The sequence below is a fragment of the Cavia porcellus genome, unplaced genomic scaffold, assembly GCF_034190915.1.
Source record: "Cavia porcellus strain 051 isolate PalLab524CR breed Dunkin Hartley unplaced genomic scaffold, mCavPor4.1 scaffold_24, whole genome shotgun sequence".
Taxonomy (NCBI): Eukaryota; Metazoa; Chordata; class Mammalia; order Rodentia; family Caviidae; genus Cavia; species Cavia porcellus.
Window position 1 is genome coordinate 36,019,276 of NW_026947507.1, and position 22,936 is coordinate 36,042,211.

The following is a 22,936-nucleotide window of genomic DNA, read 5'->3' on the forward strand; positions in this document are numbered from 1 at the left end:
TCTACTTGGTACCATTAATGCTGGTCTTACTGCAGCCTGATGGATTTTAGCTAACCTTCCCCTACTTGTCCTGTTCCTAAAAAAATGAAGAGGCTGAGCTGGATAATTTACTTTCTCTCTTCCTTTTAACATCTATTTAAAAGATTCTGAGACTTCTCAACATAATGTGAAAATCAGCCTGTCTGTATGACCCAGGAATTCTGCTTTTGGGGATTTGTTCAAAAGAATTAAAGTCAAAGTCTCAAAGAGACATGTAATGATGTGGTTCAAATTTAAATTGTCCTTCAAAACCCTCACATTCAGAGGTGAAGTGTGATTGAAAGATGATCTCACTGTGAGTGGACCTGGAAGGCTATAGTCCCTCCCCTCTTCTCTCCAGTTCCCCTTTTCTGATTCCTGGCCACCATGGTGTGAGCTGTTTTTCTCTGTCATGTTCTTTCACCATGGAGCCCGGTGACCATGGACTGAGCCCTCTGAAACTGTGAACAAAAAAAAATCTGTCGTCCTTTAAACTGTGTCAACAGGTATTGGGTATCAGTAACAAGGAAGCTAATAATGTACAGTTCTATGCTCATTGTAGTACTGTATGTAGCCAAAATATGAAAGCAAACCAAATGTCCATTAGTGGATGAATGGATTAAAGAACCATATATATGTGCATGCTCCTTGACTTACTCTTGGGTTACATCATGATAACCCTTTGTAAGTTGAATGTATTGTATGTTGAAAATGCTTTTATTTCCAGCACTCAGCAAGCTGAGGCAGAAGAAACCCTGCAAGTTTGAGGTACATAGTGAGTTCAAGCCCAACCTGAACCACTAAGTGAGATCCTGTCTCAAAACAAAACAATAAAACCCCCCAAATAAACACAAAACGCTTTTATTATATCTAACCTACCTATAGCTTAATGGCCAACCTTAAATGTGTTCAGAACATTTACCTTAGTCTATCATCAGGTATCAAGAGAAAGCATTGTATTACAAATCACTAGTCTGAGAACTTCCGGGAAGATGGCGCAGCAGTAAGCAGCAGAGAAAATAGCCTCTCTGAGAGGCAGCATCTAGACTCAGGAATGTACCATGGTGAGGAAGATAAGAAAGAAGGAACGGGGTCTCCTAGACCCAGGAAGAGTCTGAATCTGAATTGAAGCCCATAGAGAGAGTAAAAAGAAAAACTTCAATGAAGAAGAAGGCGGTAGCTGGCGGCACCTTCACCTAGAGCCAGACTCACTGCTTGAGGGGAGCTGCTGGAACCTGGGGACGCGCCGTCATGGTGACAGTGGTGGCTAGCTACCCCAGAGGCCTCTGCAGAAAGACTCGGCAGTGGAGGGGAGCAGCAGACAAGAAGGCCTGCCCTGGCTGGCAGTGAGTGCAGCGGACTCGGTCCTCCCACTGGAGGGAGCAATTGGCCGGGAGCCATTTTGGAGTGGGCTGGATGAGCCCGGACCAGAACTGTAGCTGGCGTCCTCCAGCAGCTCCTAGTTGGGTACAAACCCATGGAAATTTCTTGGACTAAGGCAAGCCAAATGAGCCTGGTCTAGGGCCCGGCCTGCTGAGGTTGTCTGCTACTCTGTCATAGAGCAACTCCTGGCTTGTGGGGATACAGTGGCACGATTTGAGACGCTGTCTCCACAGGACAGTAGTGAATCCAGCTATTTTTTGTTTTGTTTTTCTTCTTTTCTTGTTTGTTTTATTTAATTTTTTAAATCTCTCTTTTATTGTTTTCTTTTTTTGAGTGTGAGTGTGGTTCCTAACCTCCATGTGGGTGTGGTTTGGTTCTGTTCTACCTTTTATCTCTTCCCGTTCTCTTTTCCTTCAGTCTTCCACATCAGTTTCCCCAAGTTGGTGGGATCCATCCTTGTCCTCCAACTTACGTGTAGTGTCTTTTTCTTTTCCCACCTGTTTTCACTTTAATCCATTTTGAATCTTAATCCTTGAGGACAGAATTGGTATATTACAGACTTACATATTGCATATAATTGTTTTTTATTCTGTTGAAAAGATATGGGCAGACACATAAAGAAGACACAACCTCAGACACCCAGTTCACCAATGGCACACCCAATCTAAAAGCTCCCTACCAGGTCTCTCCAAAGTGGTAACAAAGCAAGTGAATGAGGCCCTGGAAAAAATGAAATCAGAAATAATCGCTCGAATGACTACAAAGATTACTAAAATACACACCATACTTAGTGATATGAGAGCAGACACAGATTAAAAAAAATAGATGAGCTTAAACAAATTATGGAAGCACAACATTGGAAACAAAGGGAATCCATAAAGCAGATTCAAGAAGATCTCCAGGGGAATAAAACTCCATTAAAAGTGTTTGAAGCAGATTAGACCAATGTGAGGACAAGATCTCAGATACTGAAGACAAGCTTGCAGTTAGTGACCAGGAAAGGAAAGATTTCTCAAAACTAGCAAGGGACAATGAGAAATCAATCCAGCAGCTTCTAGTTAAGACAAAGAATAACTTAAGATTAATTAGAGTCAATGAACAAGCAGGATATACTACAAATGACATTGAAAACATGTTCACAGATCTCATGACAGAAAACTTTTTCTGGTAGAGAAAAAGAATTTGATATACAAATAAATGAGGCATATAGAACTCTAATTAGCAATGATAAAAAAAAACTACAACCAGGGATATCAAAGTCAAGATTCCAGAGATTCAACAAAAGAATAGAATTTTAAAAGCTGTTAGGGAAAAGAAACAAGTCACTTATAAAGAAATGCCCATCAGCTGACTTCTCAGTACAAGCTCTCAAGTCAAGGAGAGCTTGGAGTGAAGCACTCCAAGTTCTAAAGGGAAACAACTTTCAACCCAGATTGATGTATCTCACGAAAGTATCTTTCAAAATTGATGGAGAAATAAGATACTTCCATGACAAAGGACATTTCTGACTACCAAACCAGCTTTCCAAAATGTTCTAAAGGACATTCTAGAAAGAGATAATAAGGACTATAGCTCTGAGAACCCCAACAGAAAGAATCTACTAGGAAAGGCAAACAATTAGAGGAAGGAAAAAGAAAAAAAAAAAGGTGGGGAGCCAATAACAGGAAAATAACCTGACAAGGATAAATCAATACATATCAGTTTTAACCATTAATGTTAATGTCTCCGTTCACCAATCAAAAGACACAGATTGGCAGAATGGATCAAGAAGCAATATCCAACAATATGATGCATACCAAAAGTACATTTAAATCCAAAAAGAAATTCATAGACTGAAAGTCAAAGGATGGAAAACAATACTCCATGCAACAGGAATTCAGAAAAGAGCAGGGGTTGCTATTTTATTTGCAGATACAGTGAATGTCAAGCCAAGACTGATTAAGAAAGATAGAGAAGGTCACTATATCTTGGTAAAGGGAACAATCCAAGAAGAAAGAGATAACAATCATAAAAATATTTGCAACAAATATTAGTGTACCCAGTTACATAAAACAATTATTAATGGGCATGAAAAATCAGATAAGCCTTAAAATAATTTTATTGGGAGACCTCAATACCCCACTGTCACAAAAAGACAGGTCAACTAGACAAAAACTCAATAATGAAATATTGTAATTAAATCAAACTTTTGAAAAAATGGACTTAATAGATGTCTATAGAATGTTCCACCCCACAACATCAGAATACACATTCTTCTCAGTTGCACGTGGGACATTCTCCAAAACAGATCCCATACTAGCTCACAGAACATGCTTAAGTAAATGTAAAGGAATTGAAATTACCCCATACATACTATCAGACCACAGTGCAATGAAACTGGAAATCTATGCCAAAGGAAACCACAAGATCTTCATCAACACATGGAAATTAAATAGCACCCTACTGGATAATCAATGGGTCACAGATGAAATTACACAGTTCTTACAATTGAATGATAATGACAATACAATGCACCAGAACTTGTGGGACACAATGAAAGCAGTCTTAAGAGGGAACTTTATAGCAGTAAACACGCATATTAGGAAAACAGAGCAAGCACGTTTAAACAACTTAATGTTGAACCTTAAACTTCTAGAAAAAGAGCAGATTAAATCAAAAGTTCATACAAGGGAAGAAATTATAAGGATCAGAGCAGAAATTAACACACCAGAGACTAAAATAATAATAAAAAGAATTAATGAATTGAAAGTTGGTTCTTTGAAAGATTAAATAAAATTAACAAAACCTTGGTCAACCTTATCATAAAAAGGAAAGAAAGGACTCAAATCCATGCAATTAGAAAAGAAAAGGGTGAAATTACAATAGATCCTACAGAAATACAGAAAATCATCTATATGTACTTTGAAAACTTGTATTCTAACAAGATGGAAAATACAGGCCAAATGGACAGATTCCTAGATACATATGAATTACCAAAGCTGAATCAAGAAGATATAAAAATCCTAAATAACCCAATATCAATAAATGAAATTAAAGATGTAATTAAAAATCTATCAACAAAGAAAATCCCAGGCCCTGATGGACTCACTTGAATTCTGCAAGAATTTCATGAAGACCTAACACTACTACTTCTCAAATTGTTTAATGAAATCGAAAGGGAAGCAATATTCCCAAATTGGTTCCTGGAAGCAAGCATTATTCTGATTCCAAAACCAGAGAAAGACTCAACTAAGAAAGAGAATTATAGACCAATGTCACTAATGAACATTGATACAAGAATCTTCAATAAGATACTTGCAAACAGACTGCAACAATTCATCAGAAAGATTGTACACCATGATCAAGTGGGATTCATCCCAGGGATGGAGGGATGGTTCAACATATGAAAATCCATAAATGTAATACACCATATTAACAGAACCAAGGACAAAAATAATATGATCATTTCAATAGATGCAGAAAAAGCTTTTGACAAAGTGTAGCACCCATTTATGATAAAAACCTACAGAAAATTGGAATAGATAGTCTTTATCTCAATCTGATAAAAGCAACCTATGTCAAACCAAGAGCCAACATCATACTAAATGGACAAACACTGAAAGCTCACTCTAAAATCAGGAACAAGACAAATATGTCTACTGTCTCCACTTTTATTCAACACAGTCCTGGAAACGTTAGCCAGAGCAATTAGACAAGAGAAAGAAATGAAAGGAATAAAGATAGGAAAGGAAGAAGTTAAATTATCATTATTGGCAGATGACACGATATTCTGCTTAGAAGACCACAAAACTGCAATAAAAGACTTCTAGATTTAATAAGCAAATTTAGTAATGTAGCTGGTTTACAAAGTCAACTATCAGAAAATCAATAGCTTTTTTGTACACAATAACAAACTCACTGAGAGAGAAATCAGGGAAACCATACTTTTTACAGTAGTACCCCCAAAAATGAAATATCTAGGAATTAATCTAACAAAAGATGTAACAGACCTCTGTGTTGAAAACTATAGACTCTGAAAAAGAAGATTAAAGAAGATATTAGAAAATAGAGAGATACCCCATGCTCTTGGATAGGAAGAACCAGTATAGTGAAAATGGCCATGCTTCCCAAACTGTTATACAGATTCAATGCAATCTCAATCAAAATTCCAGTAGCTTATCTTACAGAATTAGAGAAAACAATCCTGAAATTCATCTGGAATCGCAAGAGATTTTTTCTAGAACAGCAAAAGCGATCCTGGCAATGAACGCAAGACAGGGGTCATCACAATCCCTGACTTGAAATTATACTGTAAAGCTACTGTGATAAAAACAGTGGGATACTGGTTAAAAAAACACAGACCTGAAGACCAATGCAATAGATCCGAAAATGCAGAAGTAACTGCAGACACACTAAGCTACTTTATCTTTGACAAAGGCATTTACTGGAAGAAAGATGGCCTCTTTAATAATTGGTGTTGGAAAAACTGGCTCTACTTATGCTGAAGATTAAAACTGGACCCATATCTTTCACCATGTACTAAGTTAAAATTAGAATGGATTAAAGATCTTGATATTGAAACAGACACATTACATCTGCTGGAAGACAGAGTAGGTAAAACTCTTGAAGACACAGGTGTAGGCAAAGGCTTTATGAATAAAACCCAGATTACACAGGACTTATCGCAGAGAATTAACAACTAGGATCTCATCCTACTGAAAAGCTTCTGCACAGCAAGAAAAACCACCAATAGAGTGAAGAGACAACTCGCAATGTGGGAGAAAATGTTTGCCAGCTGTTCCTCAGATAAGGGATTACTGTCAAGAATGTATAAAGCACTTAAAAATAATCAGTCCCCTCAGATTTAAAAACCCAATCCAAAAATAGGCATTGGAGATGAACATATACGTCTTAGATGAAGAAGTACAAACAGAAAATAAATATGTGAAAAAATGCTCAATAGCACTGGTCATTAGAGAGATGCAAATTAACGCTGAGATGCCACCTCACCCAGAAAGAATGGCTAGTATTAAGAAATCAACCAATAACAAATGCTGGAGGGGATGTGGGGAAAACAACACTTTCCATTGTTGGTAGAAATGCAGACTGGTGCAACCACTGTGGAAATCAGTGTGGAGATTCCTCAAAAAACTAGGATTGGAGGTCTTATTTAACCCAGCTAGTCCCCTTCTAGGTATCTTCCCAGAAGAATTAAAAACATCATACCACAGTAATATTCATGCACCCATGTTTATAGCAGCACAGTCTATAATAGCCAGATCTTGGAAACAACCTAAATGCCCATCAATGGTGGAGTGCATAATAAAGATGTGGTATTTTCTATGTAGTGGAGTACTACTCAGTCATAAAGAATGATAAACTGGACATTTTTATAGGTAAATGGATGTACCTTGAGAACGTACTTATTAGTGAAATTAATATGTCACACATGTATAAACATGGTATTGTTTATACCATTAGTGTGACAAGCTGAAAGAAAAAAACATGTATTTTGCCCCAGAGTAATGACTTCAGCCAAAGCAAAGACTCAGGCCACACCTGCCTTTACATTAAATAACCCACTGTGAGCCATTTTGGGTTGACTTTTGAATGTCTTGAGAAATTTTGATGTGCTATAAGGTTTGGGTTTTTTGCACGTGGATAACTAGTTGCTCCAGTATATTTATTGAAAGTACAATTCTTTCTCCATTTAATTGCTTTTGCATCTTTGCCAGAAATCGATTGTCTGTTATGTGGGTATCTATTCTGGAACTTCATATTAGTACTTTGGCGATTTGTCTATCTTGATATCAATGCTGTTTTGTCATGATTGGTATAACTTTGTGATAAATCGTGGGACTGGGGAGAGTTGGAGCTCTAAATCTGTTCCTTCATCAAAGTTGTTTAGACTATTCTGAGTCTTTTGTATTTCTACAGAAATGTAAGAATCAAAACATTAATTTTTATGAAAAATGATGTTGGCATTTTGATAAGGGATTATGTTTTCTGATCTTTATTATTTTCTTCAATTTGGTCTTGGTTTTATTCTGTCTTTTTGATTTCTAATAAATGTACTTGTTGTTAAAAAAAATCACTAGTCTGAGAAAAGACCAAAATTCAGAAATCAAAGCTTTGTACTGAATGTATATCACCTTTGTAACATTGTAAAGCTGAAAAATCCTCAGTGAACCAGGACCATCTGTATATACAGTAGAATACTATTAAGCCTTAAAAGAGGAAATAAATATTGAACTATGTGACATGAATGAATTTTGACAATATTATGCTAAGTGAAAAACCTAGTCATCGGGGGTCAAATTTTGTGTGGTTCCACTTCTATGCACTATTAAAAATAAACCCACAGCAACCAAAAGCGAAAGAGTGATTCCTTGGAGCAAAGGGGAGAGGCAGGTGAGGAGCTGCTTATCTGTGGGTGTAAACTTTCAGTAAAGCAAGCTGAGTAACAGCTAGGGACCTACTATGTAATGTTGTATAAATTGTATTACAACTTACACATCTTTGGAGGGTAGATCTCATTGTAAAGTGGTTGTGTTCTTACTGCAATAAAAAGAAACAAAAAAGAAAGTAATCCTGCTTGAAGAAAGCAGGATGGAATGCAAGCCCTTTCCAAACATGACACGAATCCTGAAGGCTGATCACACATTCTGTGGGTGAGGCTGGGGGGGGGTGCGGTCAAGCCCAATATACCGCTCCTCAAATGCTTATTGAGGGCAACTGGCTCGCCAACTCTGTGATCCAGTTGCTGCCATTTCCACCTGTACACTTGGGAAATAACTTGTATGGAAGGTTATTCATTCATCCCTGTCGATACCAGCAGAAGCTGGAAATAACTCACGTGTCCATCAGCTGGGGATTGGTTAGTAAACAATGATTCATGCTCACAATAGAAAACCCAATTGCTGTAAAAACAAAGCAAAACAAAAAAATGAAGATCTCTAAGGTCTGCAATGGAAAACTCTCTTGGACAAAAGAAGGTGGGAAAAAGCAAGGTGGAAAACAACATGTCTAGTGCCTCACTTTTCACAAGAGAGACGGAGAGATCTATATCTTCAGTTTGTCTGTACTTGCACAAATAACAATGGGACGAGTGGTGAGAGGCTGCGGGACTGTGCAGAGCCACGAGCTGGCTAGAGGTGGAAGAGAGACTTCTATGTGTTGGTTCTAGCATTTTGATTTTTGAGCCGACTGAGCATGTCCCCTGCTAAAAATAAACTGGAGGGGATTACAGGGATCCCATGGCACCGTCCCAGAGCCGTCAGTCTCTCTCTGTCTCACTGATGTCAAGAGGGAAAGAGTAACTTGGTGGCTGGGACGTAGGGATTCGAGTGTCCTGTTTTCTGGGTTTTTGGACTCCGTGCCATCCTTCCTCCTCCAAGTTCACCCCGCAGGCTGGGCCTGGGCTCTCTCTTAGCTCCCTAGCTCTTCTGCTCAGAGCCCATCATTTCTCTGGCTGACCTCTCCTTGAAGCTCCAGACCGGATGTTCAGTGGTCCAGGTCACATCTTCCTTGGTGGCTGCAAAGCACCTTCACTCATTGTGTGTGCCAACATCACCTGTTCCCCTCTGCGAGGGGAGGTGTCCTCCTTCAGGATGTGAAAGTCAGAGCCCAGAGCCATGTTGGCCCTCCTCTTCCGAACATCATCCAGCCTTGGCGGTGCTGCCTGCTCTCAAGTGCACCCGCTTCCCTTCTGCTGCACGAATGAAGCCCCTCCCTCCCTCCCTCCTTCTTTCTTTCTTCCCTTCTTTCTTCTCCTGCACTGTCCTCCCCTCCCCCTTTCTCCTCCTCCTCCTCCTCCTTTTTTCTCTTTCTTCTCCTTCTCCTTCTTTTTCTTCTTCGAGACAGGGTCTTGCTATGTAGTCAGGTTGGATTTGAATGCAGTGTGCAGTCTGAGCCAGACTTGAACTCACGGTGCTCCTCTTGCCTCAGCCTCCTGAGTGCTGGGATCAGAGGTCTGTGCCACTGCACCCGGCTCTATGTCACCCCATCCTTGGTCTTGCCTACTGCAATAGTCTCCTAACTGGTCTTGTCACATTGCTTTGACCCCTGGTTTTCTCTCCTAATCCAGACTATTTTTTTGCAAAACACAAATGAGACCTGGACATTCTGCCCTTTAAATTCCTTGTTGAGTTCTGTGTGATCCTTGTGCAATCCGGCCACAAGCCCTGCCGCCTCTCTGGTCACCTTGTGCACACCCCTTGCAGAGGGCACTCCCTCCCACCTCTGGGTGTCTGCACACGCATTCCCCCTTCTCCAGGCCTGGGATGGGGGTGCCTCCCCCCCATTCCAGGAAACTGGTTAACTCAGTTCAAGGTCACTGGCTTTAGAAGTCTTTGCCAGCCCCCATGCTGGTCATGGTCCTTTGTTGAACACTCTCGAATTTCTTTCCCTCGGCCCCTCATCTTGGTTTATAATCAATAATACATTTACTGGCTTCATTTCTTGACTAAGACCAGAGCATCCTTGACGGGTGGGATGGTGTGCCCTCCTGATCGCCACTGCATCCTCCGCAGATCCCTGGCTCTGCACACAATGACTGCGCCATATATATTTTTGAACAGATAAAGGAAAAATGTATTGCAATTGGTCCTTGCTGGTTCAATTGTTCATTTGTCCACTTATTCAATAAGCATTACAATGTGGATGACTCTCTAAAGCCTCCTGTGATGATAGGTGGGGCTTTGGGGGTTGTGTAGATCAAGAGGGTGCTGTTAGGAGGGGCCTGGTTGGAGGAGGCGGGGCATGGGCATGGCCTAGAATGTCCCAGTCTTCACTCTGTGCATGGAGTAAATAGCTTTCCTCCACCTGTGCCTTCTTGCCCTGTACTGGCCAAGCTTGGACGGAAAATGCGGCCAATACGAACTTCTCCTTTAAGTTGTGGGTGTTGAACATTTTGTGACTAAGACAGTAAGCACTGATTGAACCCTTACCATGTGCTCGGCGCCTCAGCAGGGCCTGGGGTAGGGATGAGAGAGACCAGCTCTGTCTTTGGGCACACAGGCATCCAGGTGTGTGCACAGAGCCTGTGTATCCTTTGTGCTCTATGTGGGGACCATGGGGCACTGTGGAGCTCTGCAGAGATTCTGCCAAGGCTAAGTAGAGCCCAGGGAGTCTGCTCCCGCTGAGCTGGGCCCTGGTGAGGGGAAGTCTGCCCAGGGAGAAGGCTATGCCAGAACCTGGCACAGCAGGTCCACAGGCAGAGCAGCAGCTGTTCTGCAAGGATGGATGTAGAGCTCACAAGGCGAAGGGACGAGAAGACAAGAACAATAAGATGCAGACAGTGGAGAAGCAGCAGCCAGCTCGGCAGCAGTTTACCTGCTGGCTACCATTGGGTACCCATAGCCAGTACTGGCTGGGAGAGCCAGCCAGCCACGCCTCGGAGGAATCGTAACCAGTGTGGGAAGGACCTGGGACCTCACAACCTCTGGACTCCAACCCAAGCAGAGCAAGTCCAAGAGATGTAAACATGGGAAAGATTGGCAGTTGTACACCTAAAGTTTCTGAAATGTTGGCAACTGAAGTAAAGAAACAATTTCATGAGGATATAAAAGAAATTAGAACAGAAATACACCTCAGGCAAAAGAAGAAATGAAAACCATAATAAAAGAATTGCTGAGTAGATCTAATAAGACCTAGATGAAAAAAATAGAGGAGCATAGGAAAATGAGGGAAACCTTGAATGAACACTATAAGCAAGATTTAGAATGCAAAAAACAGATTCAAAGAGATATCCAGGAAATAAAAATTGAAAGCTGACAAAACCTCTTGAAAGAAACTGATGATAAACTTTCAGACCTTGAAGACAGGTTTGCAGCTAACAACTGCAAAAGGAAAGATTTCTTAAAAAAAAAAAAAAAAAAGATGTGAGCAGTGGACAGGCATGTGGCAGGGAAGGTTTGCAAGTGTGGGGCAGGGGTGAGAAGGGAGGACAATGTGGTCAGAGCTGGGTTGAAGAGGGAGAAACCCCACAAGTGAAACAGTTGGGGTGGGCACAGTGATGCCCTGTGCAAGGGACCAGTCAGCGTGGTGAAGGAGCAGTCACCCTGGAGACAGCATGGCCTGCCACACCCCCTGCAGTGCTGAAGTGCTGTGGCCGCACACCCTGGACCCTGCCCCTAGCTCATATCCTGACCCCCAGTGAGCTGGCGTTTGGAGGTAGGGACTTCGGAGGCAACCAGGTCGTGAGGGTGGGGCCCTCAAAGGGACTGCTGCTTGTGCTCTCAAGCAGACAAAGGAAGGTGTCTACAGACCGGGAAGCTGGCCCTCCCCAGACACTGACCCGCCGACCTCGACCTTGGCCTTCTTGGCCTCCCTGATCTGTGAGCACCAGTGTGAGTGAGCTGTGTGAATCACCCAGCTGGTGGTCGTTTATTACAGCAGCCAGAGCTGACTAAGATGGACACTTGGGCTCAAGGGCCGTCTTGACATCGAGCTGAACTTGATGGTTTCCAAGCCCCCTCCTTCCACTGGCCACTTCAGATGTGTTTGTGTCTGCCTTTCCCAGATGGAAAGGAAGGACTTGTAATGTGAGGACAGAATGTGACCAGATTACAGGAGACCTTGAGACATCATGAGTCCTAGAAGTGGGGACCCCAGATTAACCAGGTCTTCTGTCTTCTGCATTTTCTGAGGCTCCAGGAAAGACTGTCCCTGATGCCCTGGGGATGGCCAGATCTTAAGAGAGCAAATCCTGGCCCACAGCACTTTTCTGCAAAATGCAAACTAGTTCTCCAGAGTACACAAGTACAACCACCTTTTTTTCAGGCCAAGCCACCATCGCCCTGCCTGGAGCACCCCTGTGCGGGGGACCACATAATTAAGGACAGCCACGAGCACCCCAAGAGTTTCTCAAATTCACTTTCCTTCCTGTGAACGCTGCAGTGGAGGTCCTCACATGCTGTGGTTCCAAAATGCCTTTCCCAAATCTATGGGCTGGGAAGTTGGCCCTTAAATTCATGGTAGTTGCACTTGGAAGTGGGGGCCTTTAACAGGAGTTAGGATTAGATGAGGCCATGGGCCCCACGACGACTTTAGTGGCATAGTAAGAGGAGGAAGAGAGGTCCAAGTTGGCATTTTTTTGTCCTGCTATGTGATTCCCTGTACTCTCACGCTACAGCAAGAAGGTTTTCACCACAAGGGGGCGACATGCTCGCAGGCTTTCCTAGTCTCTAGCGCAGTGAGCCACATCAACTTCTATTGTTTATAAACTACTCAGTCTATGGTATTCAGTCACAGCAACAGAAGTAACTAAGCCACTGTCCTTCCAGTGGCCCCTCACTCCCTATGCCCCTGCCCGAGACTGGTGCTTCCCCATTGGCCCTGCCTTGTGTGTAGTGCCTCCTGTGTCTCAGAGTACAGACTTCTTTCAGCACCCCCAATTCCCCCACCCCATTCTAGACAGATCGCAGACATTCAGAGCTCCCCGGTCAGCAATTCCGAGATGACTGTCCAGCCTGTCCAGAGCCTCCAGGGAGGGAGATGGTCAGGGTCTGCCCTTGAGAACTTGTAGTTCCTCGCAGGATTATGGCCATGGCTCGGTGGCACAGGCCCAAGGGGAGCAGAGAGTTATTTTCTCCAGGCCCTGATGCTGTTCACCCCTGCCTGTCTATGAGCATTGCCACAACACTGCTGTGAAGAGATTGTGGGGCTGCTTCCCATTGCCAAGAGCTTGGGACTCAAGGATCCCAGTGCCAGGGCTGGGCCTCTCCTGGAGAGTCAGGGCCAAGAACCACAGGCTGAAAGCCAGACCCCTAGGTTGCTGGCCAAACCTGCCCAATGACAGTGCAGGTATGCTTACTTGTACTGAGAATGCCGGGCTCAGGGGACAAGGCTGTTCCCAGCCTCAGCCGGAGCCCCTGCACCTAACCTTGACAGCCCATCGGAAGTGGAAGGCATACACCGCTGGCCAGCCCAGGCCCCGACAACTCGTGATGCTGGTGATTGGAGCACAGATTTATCCTGTGGTGGGCGGAGGTTGGCGCCTCCCCCACACAGCTCTGCGTGGGAACCTAGTTAAGAGCCTTCTTCCTGGGAGGCTGTGCCTGGCAGCTGCTCCTGGCCGCAGGGCTCCAGGATGCTGTCTGCTGGTGCCCTTGAACCCAAACCTTTCATCCTGAGGGCCGGCTCCTGTTTCAGGTTGGCGTCTGCCTGCCAAGCCCGTCTTGCCCCCAGAGCTGCCCACAAAGATGCACCCTGGTTGTGCAGACTGAGGTGCCCCTGCCCCAGAGCTGGGACTCTCCTTGTGCTTTGACATTGTTGGAAAGAGGCCTTGTAAATCAGCTATCCTTCTGCCTCCCTGCCTCTACTCTAACGGCTGAGAACCAAAACTATTAGGTTCTCCGGCCTCTGCTGCACTGAAGGGAGGCTGCTCCTGGGCAACACAGAGCAGAAAAGTCTCGGGGAAGGACATGCGGCAAAATCTCACTAAGAGAAAATCCTCAGTGTCTTTTCATTTCATCATCCGCTCCCTTTCTTTCTGCCTGGACTGTGAACAGGTGTGCAGCAGCCATTCTGTGAGCAAGAGGGGACAAGTGAGAAAGCCATATCCAGAGTCCTGGAGCTGTGTCTGAGTCCCAAAGAGTCTTAGGTGGGTCTGGGAGCCAGGCTGGCACCCATGGAGGCGCACACACCTGCAGCCCTTGCAGGGGCAGGAGAGAGGCTTTCTCTCTTCTCAGGGGCTAAGCTGGCTGGACATGAGGCTGATAATGAGTTCCTTCCAAATGCTGGAAGGAACAGGGCCCATGGATCCTTCATGGGAAACCAGCCACAGGTGTCCCTCACTGTCCTGGCTATACCATTCACCCAGGTACAACCCAGACCTTTAAAAGGGCTGTGTCTTACACAGTCAAAAATGCCTTCCGTACTCATACTTCCTTCCAGAACAGCATGAGAACAGGTCCTGACCAGTTACCTTTCCTTCCAGCCATAGGTTCCAGGTTCTGCAGCTGCTTCAGCTACCACATGGAGATTCTACCTCAGATGGTGCTCAGGCCACCAAGCGAGGCAGGCATGCACACAACTACAGTACCAGCCCAGCATGAAGGCTGAGGCAGGGATACCACAAGTTCCAGCCAAGCCTGGGCCGCTTAGCAAGACTTTGTCTCAAAATAAAAGGTACAAAAAGAGCTTTATTATTTTGATTCAACAGGTGGAAGGATGGAGTCTCAGAGAAATTAGGGGACCTTCTAGGGGGTGGGCATAGTGGTGTGAGTCCCACTCAGTTGCTGTGCAGCCCCAGATAGCTCGCCTAAATGCTATGGTATCCAATTCATTGTCTCTGAGATAGAGATAATAAGCATCCCAGGCTTTCTCTTAAAGCCTTCCACCCACTGGGTGAATTAACCAATGGTTCGCAATGATGTCCGGCGCTTGTAAAGTGAACAGTGAATTCTAGCCACTGTGGCCAACTGGATGGCTTCTCTGGGATTTAAGGCTATGTCCTTTGTCCCCAGATCCTACCCCATCCCTCTTGCACAGAAGGGCAGAGGGACAGGGGAGAGAGGGACAGATTGGGCAGGGGCTTCATTCAAGGCAATATGGTGTTTGTGTTTATAAATTCCTATACAACGAGGTCTCTGGACACTTGTGCAATCTAAAACACACATAACACTGAGACATGCGCGAGGGCAGGATGTTCCAGAGCCCCTGAATCAAGTGCTCTCTTCCCCTGTACTGCCCAGTCTGCTGGGGATGACCAGCCCACCTTGGCATCTACCTGCTCACAGTGGGTGGGGAAGTGGTGCTCTCGCCTGGTGCATATGGCTGTGAGCAAGAGCTGCTGGTGTCTCCAGTGCAGAGTTCAAATGCTCTGTGAGCCCACATCGTGCCCCTTCGCCCCAGAACCCATGTGCTCTGTCCCTCTCTGGGCTGCTGAAACCTCACTGTTCCGTTAAAGCTGAGGGACATAATGAGATGTCACGTCTCTTGGAGGGTGGGAGCAGAGGGGGCTGAGAATGGGAAGGGAAAGGTGCTCCAAAGTGACAGATGAGAGGGTGGGCGGGCTCTGTGAGAGGAGCGTGGACCACAGGGTCACCCCCAGCTCTGGGGTCACACTCCTCTCGACCACGACCACGCCGGCCGGCCCTCCTGACTCCACCTGCTTCTGGGAATGGCTCTGCCTCTTTGCTAGCCACTGAGGTCAATAGATAGCTGGATTATTTGACAGGAGAAGGGAGGGTGATGAGGGATGGGTGTGAGCAAAATCTATTACAGTCTATGCAGGCTAGAAAACAACGTGTTGAAACCCACCACTTTGCAACATTAACAGGTGCTAATAAAAGTGTATTCTAAACAGCTAACTCATCTTCTGACCCTCCCCCAATCAGGTCATGCCCCTTCCCTCTGGACTCTGGACTCTCCCTGGGTCTGTGCCCACACCCTTCCCCAGGGGTCAGGTCCACAGAGCTGTACTGCTACCACATCACCAGCACCCTGGCAGCCTTCTCCCCCACTTCCTCCCTACTTACTAGGTGCCTGCTCACCAGCACAGTGACCTAGCGGGGTACCCAGGCCCTGGCTGGCAGTGCTCGACTCTTTCCCCAGGAAAACATTCACACCAGGGCTGATCTGAGCTGCCAATGGGAGGTCACTTGACGTGGACTGGAAAGACGTGTGGAACTGGCTCTTGTATGACCACCTGGAGAGCTTCCCACAGCTCAGCTCGACGCAGGCTTGGAACCACCACGACCTGGCCTGGCCAAGCTCACTCTCATCAGCTTGTCCAGCCCCCGGCGAGAACCCATGCAGACCAGGACATTGCTGGTCTCTGACACAATCCTTGCTTCTTCACCTGTATGCCTTTATTTGTTCGGATTTCTCTGCCCACCCGAAAAACCTCCCATTCTCCAAGCCACATATCACCAGTAAAGACTTATTCAATTCTTTTCAGCCAGAGACAATGTCATTTTTCTGTGAACCCTGGTCTCATTTTTGGTTGGCCCTCTGCCAGGGCATTCACTCTCTCCTGCTGTGGAGCTGTACGTGGGGACTTTGCTTACCCTTCTTACTAGATGATGAGTTTTTTCAAAGGCAGTGATTATTATTTTTTAACCTTGAAATGCTTCACATCATATAAGATACTTAAGAAATACCTGAGGTAAAATGAGTTTAGCCTTCTGTTCTTTGTTTTTTAAGGGTTTGTTTGTTTTGAGACAGTTTTACAAGGTAGGCTGGCATTGAACTCACTATGTAATTCAAGCTGACCTCAAACTCAAGGCAGTCTTCCTGCCTCAGTCTCCTGAGTGCTGAGACTACAGGCGTATGCCAGCTTTTCCCATTCTCTCTCTCTCTCTTTCTCTGTCTCTCTCTGTCTCTCTCTCTCTCTGTCTCTCTCTGTCTCTCTCTCTCTGTCTCTCTCTCTGTCTCTCTCTGTCTCTCTCTCTCTGTCTCTCTCTCTGTCTCTGTCTCTGTCTCTCTCTCTCTCTCTCTCTCTCTCTCTCTCTCTCTCTCTCGGTACTGGGGATCAAACTCATGACCTTGCACTTGCCAAGCGAGGGCTTGAGCCACTGAGTTAAATCCCTGGCCCTACCCATTCATTCTGAGAGACCAAATGAATTTATCCATTTCCCTTGCTGGAGTAACACATTGTTAGCTCACATTCAAGGAGAGGCAAAAAGCTTTTCCAGCCCCAGATCTGGCCGAGTCTATGGCGCTGCTAGCCCTGCAACCACACTACACATTCCTTACCTAGGCCTCAAACCCTCCCTGCCTCCCCGCCAAGAGCATCCATGGAACACACTGGCTGGGTTGGCTCCTGGCTGGGGCCAGCAAGGTTGGCACTTGCTTAGAAGGCAGGCCTGGGCCTCAGTGGTCACAGGAAGCCCTCCCTGGGGGCTAGGCCATCCCACAAGGCTGGGTGCTGGGTGGCGGCTGGGCCTCCTCTGCCATGGGCCTGAGCCTGCAGTCTCCAGGGCCCCTTGTGTGAAGGAATTTGAGTTCTAACTTTAGGTGGCTACGTGGCTGATGGCTGTGTTTGTGAATATCTCATTCCTACTTTGGTTGCCCAGCTGGTGGGAACAGAACGGGTAGTCATGGGACTGTCATCATGTGCTGTCCAGGTTAACATGTAGCATTTCTATTACTATTAACAGACTTTCTGCTCCTCACTCCATCTGTTCTCTGAAATAATTGCAGTTGTACAGACCATGCCTTCGCTACAGGCAAGCTCTGGGGAAGAGGATAGTGCTTTTATGAGGAAAAAAAAAGTGTTAAAAAATAACAGCAAACACGAGAAGCAAGTGGGAATGGAGCTAGCAGCAGGTTCCAGTTTCTCTCAGATTCCGGCCTGCAAAGGTGGCGTTTTTCACACTCGTTTGAGGTGACCAGGACCAGCTTGATGGGGGTGAACGGTGGGGCTGGTGTATCAGCCTTTCAGAGGCGGTTTTGGTCGCCGGAGGGTTGGGCCCACCAAAGTGGTTGAACCCTTGGGCAGGCCACCCAGGGAGGGATGGGGTCTTCAGCAAGATGGCCGCATCAGTGCCGTGCTGGTGTTCTGCTCAGGGAGCTGGGCAGGGAGGAGGTCACAGGAAACACCCGAGAAATGGGAAGGACTCAAGAAAGGCTGGGCCTTTGGTTATGTCTGGGCCTCTGTTCTTCCCAAAGAAACAGAGGTTCATCTCCATGACCCTCTGTCTTGAAGAGCTATTAGGAGAATGAATGTGTTACTACAAAATGTTTACAACTGTTCTGAGGGAGGGCTAGGAGGACTCCAAAGGCCGATTGAAATTTTCTGTGTGAAATTCAAAAAGCACAAAGCAAATACTGGTGCGTCCTACTCATGGATTTGTGAGCCTGCCCTGGGGGCTTCCGTCTTCCCAAGTGTCCCTGTGAATTCTAGAGTCTGACTGGCCTTCTGACTTGTTCTACAACCTTCTCTGCACCACCCACCTCACCCATGTGAGGCACCCAAGGTGGAGAGGCACATCTCAGCCAGTGAGGCTGAAGATGGTAGTCCCGGCCCCTGGCCCAGCCCCACTGGGAATGGCTGAGGAGATGGACACTTCTCAGCTCCTTAGATGAAAGAGGAAAGAAACAAATGAAGAGATGCAGTCATGTGCCTTCTAAGGCTTCTTCCAGTTTCAAAGGAGTATCTTCATTTCAAAGAAACCCACAGAATTCCACCAGCCAGCTGTAAAGAAGACCCTGGTTGAGGGAAATACTGTGTGTTTAAGAGACACGATACCATTCTCCAAACCCATTAAAAGCAGGGGGCTGGGGATTTAGCTCAGTGGCATAAGCACTTGCCTTGCAAGCAGGCAGTCGTGAGTTCGATCCCCGGTACCGACAAAAAGGAAAAAGACCAAAAAAAAAAAAAAGAAGATTACAAACAAAAATTTTGGAAGGCCTCAGAGAATCAGAGGCTCTCAGAATGTTCTAGATCTTTACAACTGGTTTGGCAAGTTAAGGGGACTGGCAGTCCTTTGTGGAGTGTGAATAAAATGTGGCCCTTTTGGCTTGAAGTCCCCAAAGAACCTTGTTGTCTTGTTAAGGAAATGGGGAGGAGAGTGGACAAACTCTTGTGGATGACAGAGTTAGGGATCCCGGTGTCCCTGGAAAGTCCCACTGTTCTCCTTCACCAAGGGCTTGCTCTGGAAGAACATGAAGCTGTCCCCTGAGGTAATGTCTGTGTTTCCCTCCACCTGTACCTCCACTGGGGACCCCCAGACGCCCCTCAGTATCCTCTACAGAGAGACCCGAGGCCACAACATGACATCTCCCTGATTCTGCCAGTGAGGCCACACCTGTGACTGTGGCCCTGTGAGACTGGAAAGGAGCTGAGAAGTTCATCTTGGCTAGCAACACGCCGCTCTGTAACCTTTGACACACGTTGTGGCGAGGCTGGTATGAACGAGCCCACCGAGCTGCTGAGTGTACCCAGTATGTAATTAAGTACTCTTCCTAACGCTTGGTAACCAGTGACCCTGAGGCTCTGACACTGCGGCATACTTTTATCACTGCTTTCGCACGCACACCTCGTAAAAAGAAAACCATAAGCTGTACGCTGGCCACGCCAGCAGACGCCTTGTACAGTTTTCAGTCATTCTCTCTCCCTTTCCCTCCCCCTCTCCTGCTCCTTACTGTAAGAAGACTTTGGTTGCCGCAGCTGGGTGCCCCTTCCTGGAGCTCCTGCAACCCAAGTGGGTGGGTGGAGTGGGGACGGCAAGCTCCTATTCTATCTCATCCCCCAAAATCACTGTCCTCAGACAGGAGACGTGTCAGGTACCAAACTGGTAAGAACAGATACCAACTTGATCTCAGCTGGCAGGCTGAGAGGCTGTGTTTCCCACCTCTCAATGGCAGCAGGAGGTCACTTTGAGGGTATGACCACCCCTGATGGCTTGAGCACCCTGGCAATGCTCACACAATGACATCTAACAATATTGTCACGGTTCATGTCTAGCTGTCCCCAAGGGCCTCCTGCACCTGCAGGCAGGACCTCTACAAGATGATTGCACGGCGGGGCTGTCCACTGATCTGTGGCTGTAAGGTGGAGCAGGTTGGAAGAGGTGGGTCATGGCTGTGGCTTGGAAGGGCTTATCTCCCTTCCCTTCATCCCCCTTGCTCCCAGTCTGTACCGCTTTGAGCAGCCGCTCTCCCACAGCGCCCTGCTGTCCTGCTGCGCTGCTGGTCACAATGGACTGAAACTTTTACCCCCTGTGAGCCCAAATCCACCTTTCCTGGGTTACACTGCAGGTGTCAGATATCGTGTCTCAGGGATGAGGCAGTCACTAAGACAGACACGTTTCTCAGAACATGTCCCTGTCACCAAGTGACACATGACTGCTTCCCCACCGTCTGACATGCAGGAGATGGTGAATGAAACGCACAGTGAACCCCACTCAGAGTCACACAGTTCACAGCCAAGGAGAGGCCCTCCCATAAAAAGCAAACCTGCGGGCAGGGAGGCTGAACTGAGGCACTCAGTAATAAAAGACCATCAAACAAATAACAGCTACGGAATCCATGTGTACCACATGACAAACACTCCATATCCTTTGCCTTTGTGCTTTTTTTTTGGAGACTGGAAGTGTGTCCACGGCTATTCTGACTGATTTTAGAAGCAGGGTGGGCTTCATGGTGCACAACCTGTACAACTGCACAGGACCCTGCACTGAGAAGGGCCAGTGCTTGGATTAATGCTCCGTGGTCACCATTTTGAAAATTTTGAACTTTGGGGCCCTGCATTTTTGCTTTGTACAGGAGCCCCACAAATGAGGTAGCTGGCCCTGGTTAGGAGCTACTCATCTTGGGAGAATAATGGGGTGGGGGAGGTCAGAGGAGGGCCTAGGAAGGAGGCCAATCGAGGCAGCAGGATCTGAATGATACCAGGCAGTGGAGCATGCATGGAACGGACAGTTTCCTAGGTAACTGGTTGCTCCATCTAAGTGTCACGCACATGCTCTGCTAAAAACATTTCCTGGTGGCAGGGAATTAAAGGAGAGAAACCAGGCCCCAAGAGTGGGCTGGCAGCCCCAACAGTGCTCAGTGACTTGCTTGCCTATGATCAACCCGCAACTGAGGGCATCTAGAAAACCCCAAAATCACCTAGGAAAAAAAAATGCACCTCATATGTTTTAGATGGAGAATGCGCCCCCAAAGCCTCATGAGTTCAGGGACAGGGCTTTGGGAAGGTGACAGAACCATGGGGCTGCCATGGCTGACTTCCGGTCAGGAGGTGGGCCTGACCGGAAGGGGTGGGTCGTGAGGGTGTGGTCTGGAAGGCGCTGCTGTCTCTCTGGTTCCACCACTCACTCTGTGTCCTGGTCACCTTGCTATGCTCTGCACCCTGTGCTCTGCACTGCAGGACTTTCCCCCAGGCCCTTCCTACTTTAGAGCCAGCAACCGTGCCTTGAAACTTCTTCAACTGTGAGCCAGAATAAACCTTGCCTCCATTCACTTTGGAATGTCGGTATTGTGTCCCAGCCATGAGAAACTGACTAATCAGTGCCTCCTCGGGCCTGGTCTTCCGAGGATGTTTGGAGAAGGTGTGGCAAAGCTAGTTCTCCAGAATTCTTTTCTTATTCTGGTTTTGTTTTTTTAAGACAGTCTCCCTCGAACTCACAGCGCTCCTCCTGCCTCAGCCTCCTGAGGGCTGGGATTACAGGCATGCACCACCATGCCTGGCTCAGAATCATTCTTAAGTGACTTGATAGCTCTTGATAAGGGCCACTTATGACTTCTCCCAGAAGCTGTGATCCACAAAGAAGGGATCCACGCTGGACTGGTCCTCCTGGCTCTCATCTTTCACTTTGCCAGGAAATCTCTTAACTTCCCTCTTGAGGGTCTTGAAAACCCTTCTTTGAAAGTGCAGAGAGTCCTTTCTGTTAAGGGTGGGGAGTGAGACTTATTAGGGAAATAATCAACCAGAGTGCCCAGGTGGACCCAGAAATAATTCCAGAAGGGAAATCTAAATCCTCTGGACACTTACTCAACTGTAAACTGGCACTTTTCAGCTGAGAAAAACACCAAGTTACTATAAATTAGGAGGAGGCTTTGCTACAAAGAAATCACTTGAGCACAAGGCTTGGCTCAGTGAGAATATTTTCAGTATCCCAATAAAGTTTTGCATGTGATGTTCTCCACTCTCATGTAGCTAATTACAGTCTACCATGTCTTTTCTTTCCTACTGGGAAAATTGGCCCCGATGAAATCTATGGCTCCAGGTGTATATGGAGAGACCCACCCCTCTCCTCTCTGCTTTTATCCCTTAGTCCTTAGTTGAATGGATCATGATGAGCACATGACCTAGGGAAAGCCAGTCAACCAGGCGGCATTTCCTCTGACCTGAGGAAAGCTGGGCCACGCCCATCTGATCCTCAGGACTTTGGACCAGGGCCCATTAGCAAGGGGGTGGCACAAGCAATCCAGGGTCACAGCAATCCAGATCTGTGTTCAGGTAAGTGTCATGAGAAGCCACAGTGACTCGGCACCTTAAGGTGGCTGAAAGAGTAGAGGGAAGGAGACTTTAGTCCTCAGAGCCCTCTCTGGCCTTCCAAATCCCAGTCTGTCTTCTCCCTCAGCTGCCCCTGCTTGGAGGGTGGAAGCAGACCCTGTGGAGGAGGGCCCACAGACACAGGTCTCCTGCAGCCCTGGCGTTCTGCAGAGCCACGTAGTCTGGAAGGCTACTTGGTGCTGCACCCGGCTCTGCGGCCTGTTGGGAGAAATGCCTCACCATCATCAGGCGTAGAAACCCATCCTAAATGTCACACTTCTTCAGCCCAGACTCCTTCTGCCTCGTGCCTGCAAGGCATCTCTCACCTCCTTAAGCCACCATAGCTTCTTTAGAAATCTGTCCTCTGAACAGACCTTGGGCTGCTCTCAGCAAGCTGCTCTGTTACCCTCAGGCCCTGGCTGAGCGCCTGGCTGGGTGAGAAGGACCCGGTGGAGGAGGGAGGGACAGCTTGGCAAGGCCCTGGATCAAGCACCCTGCTCCTCCTCGATGTATACCTTGGATGACAGAGGCTCAGACAGGGACAGAGGCTTCTGAAAGGGTAGAGAGGCTATGGGTGAGGATCAGGGATCCAGCGCTCGTCTGCCATGT

General features: G+C 46.6%; 1 protein-coding gene and 1 pseudogene across 7 annotated transcripts in view; both read right to left on the reverse strand.

Annotated features, from left to right (window-relative positions):
• The window catches only part of Pebp4 (phosphatidylethanolamine binding protein 4), a 202,656-nt gene that overhangs the window by 95,068 nt on the left and 84,652 nt on the right, over nt 1-22,936 (reverse strand). The gene's annotated exons all lie outside the window — the stretch shown is intronic.
• Nucleotides 19,498-19,673, reverse strand: LOC111754537 (U2 spliceosomal RNA; annotated as a pseudogene).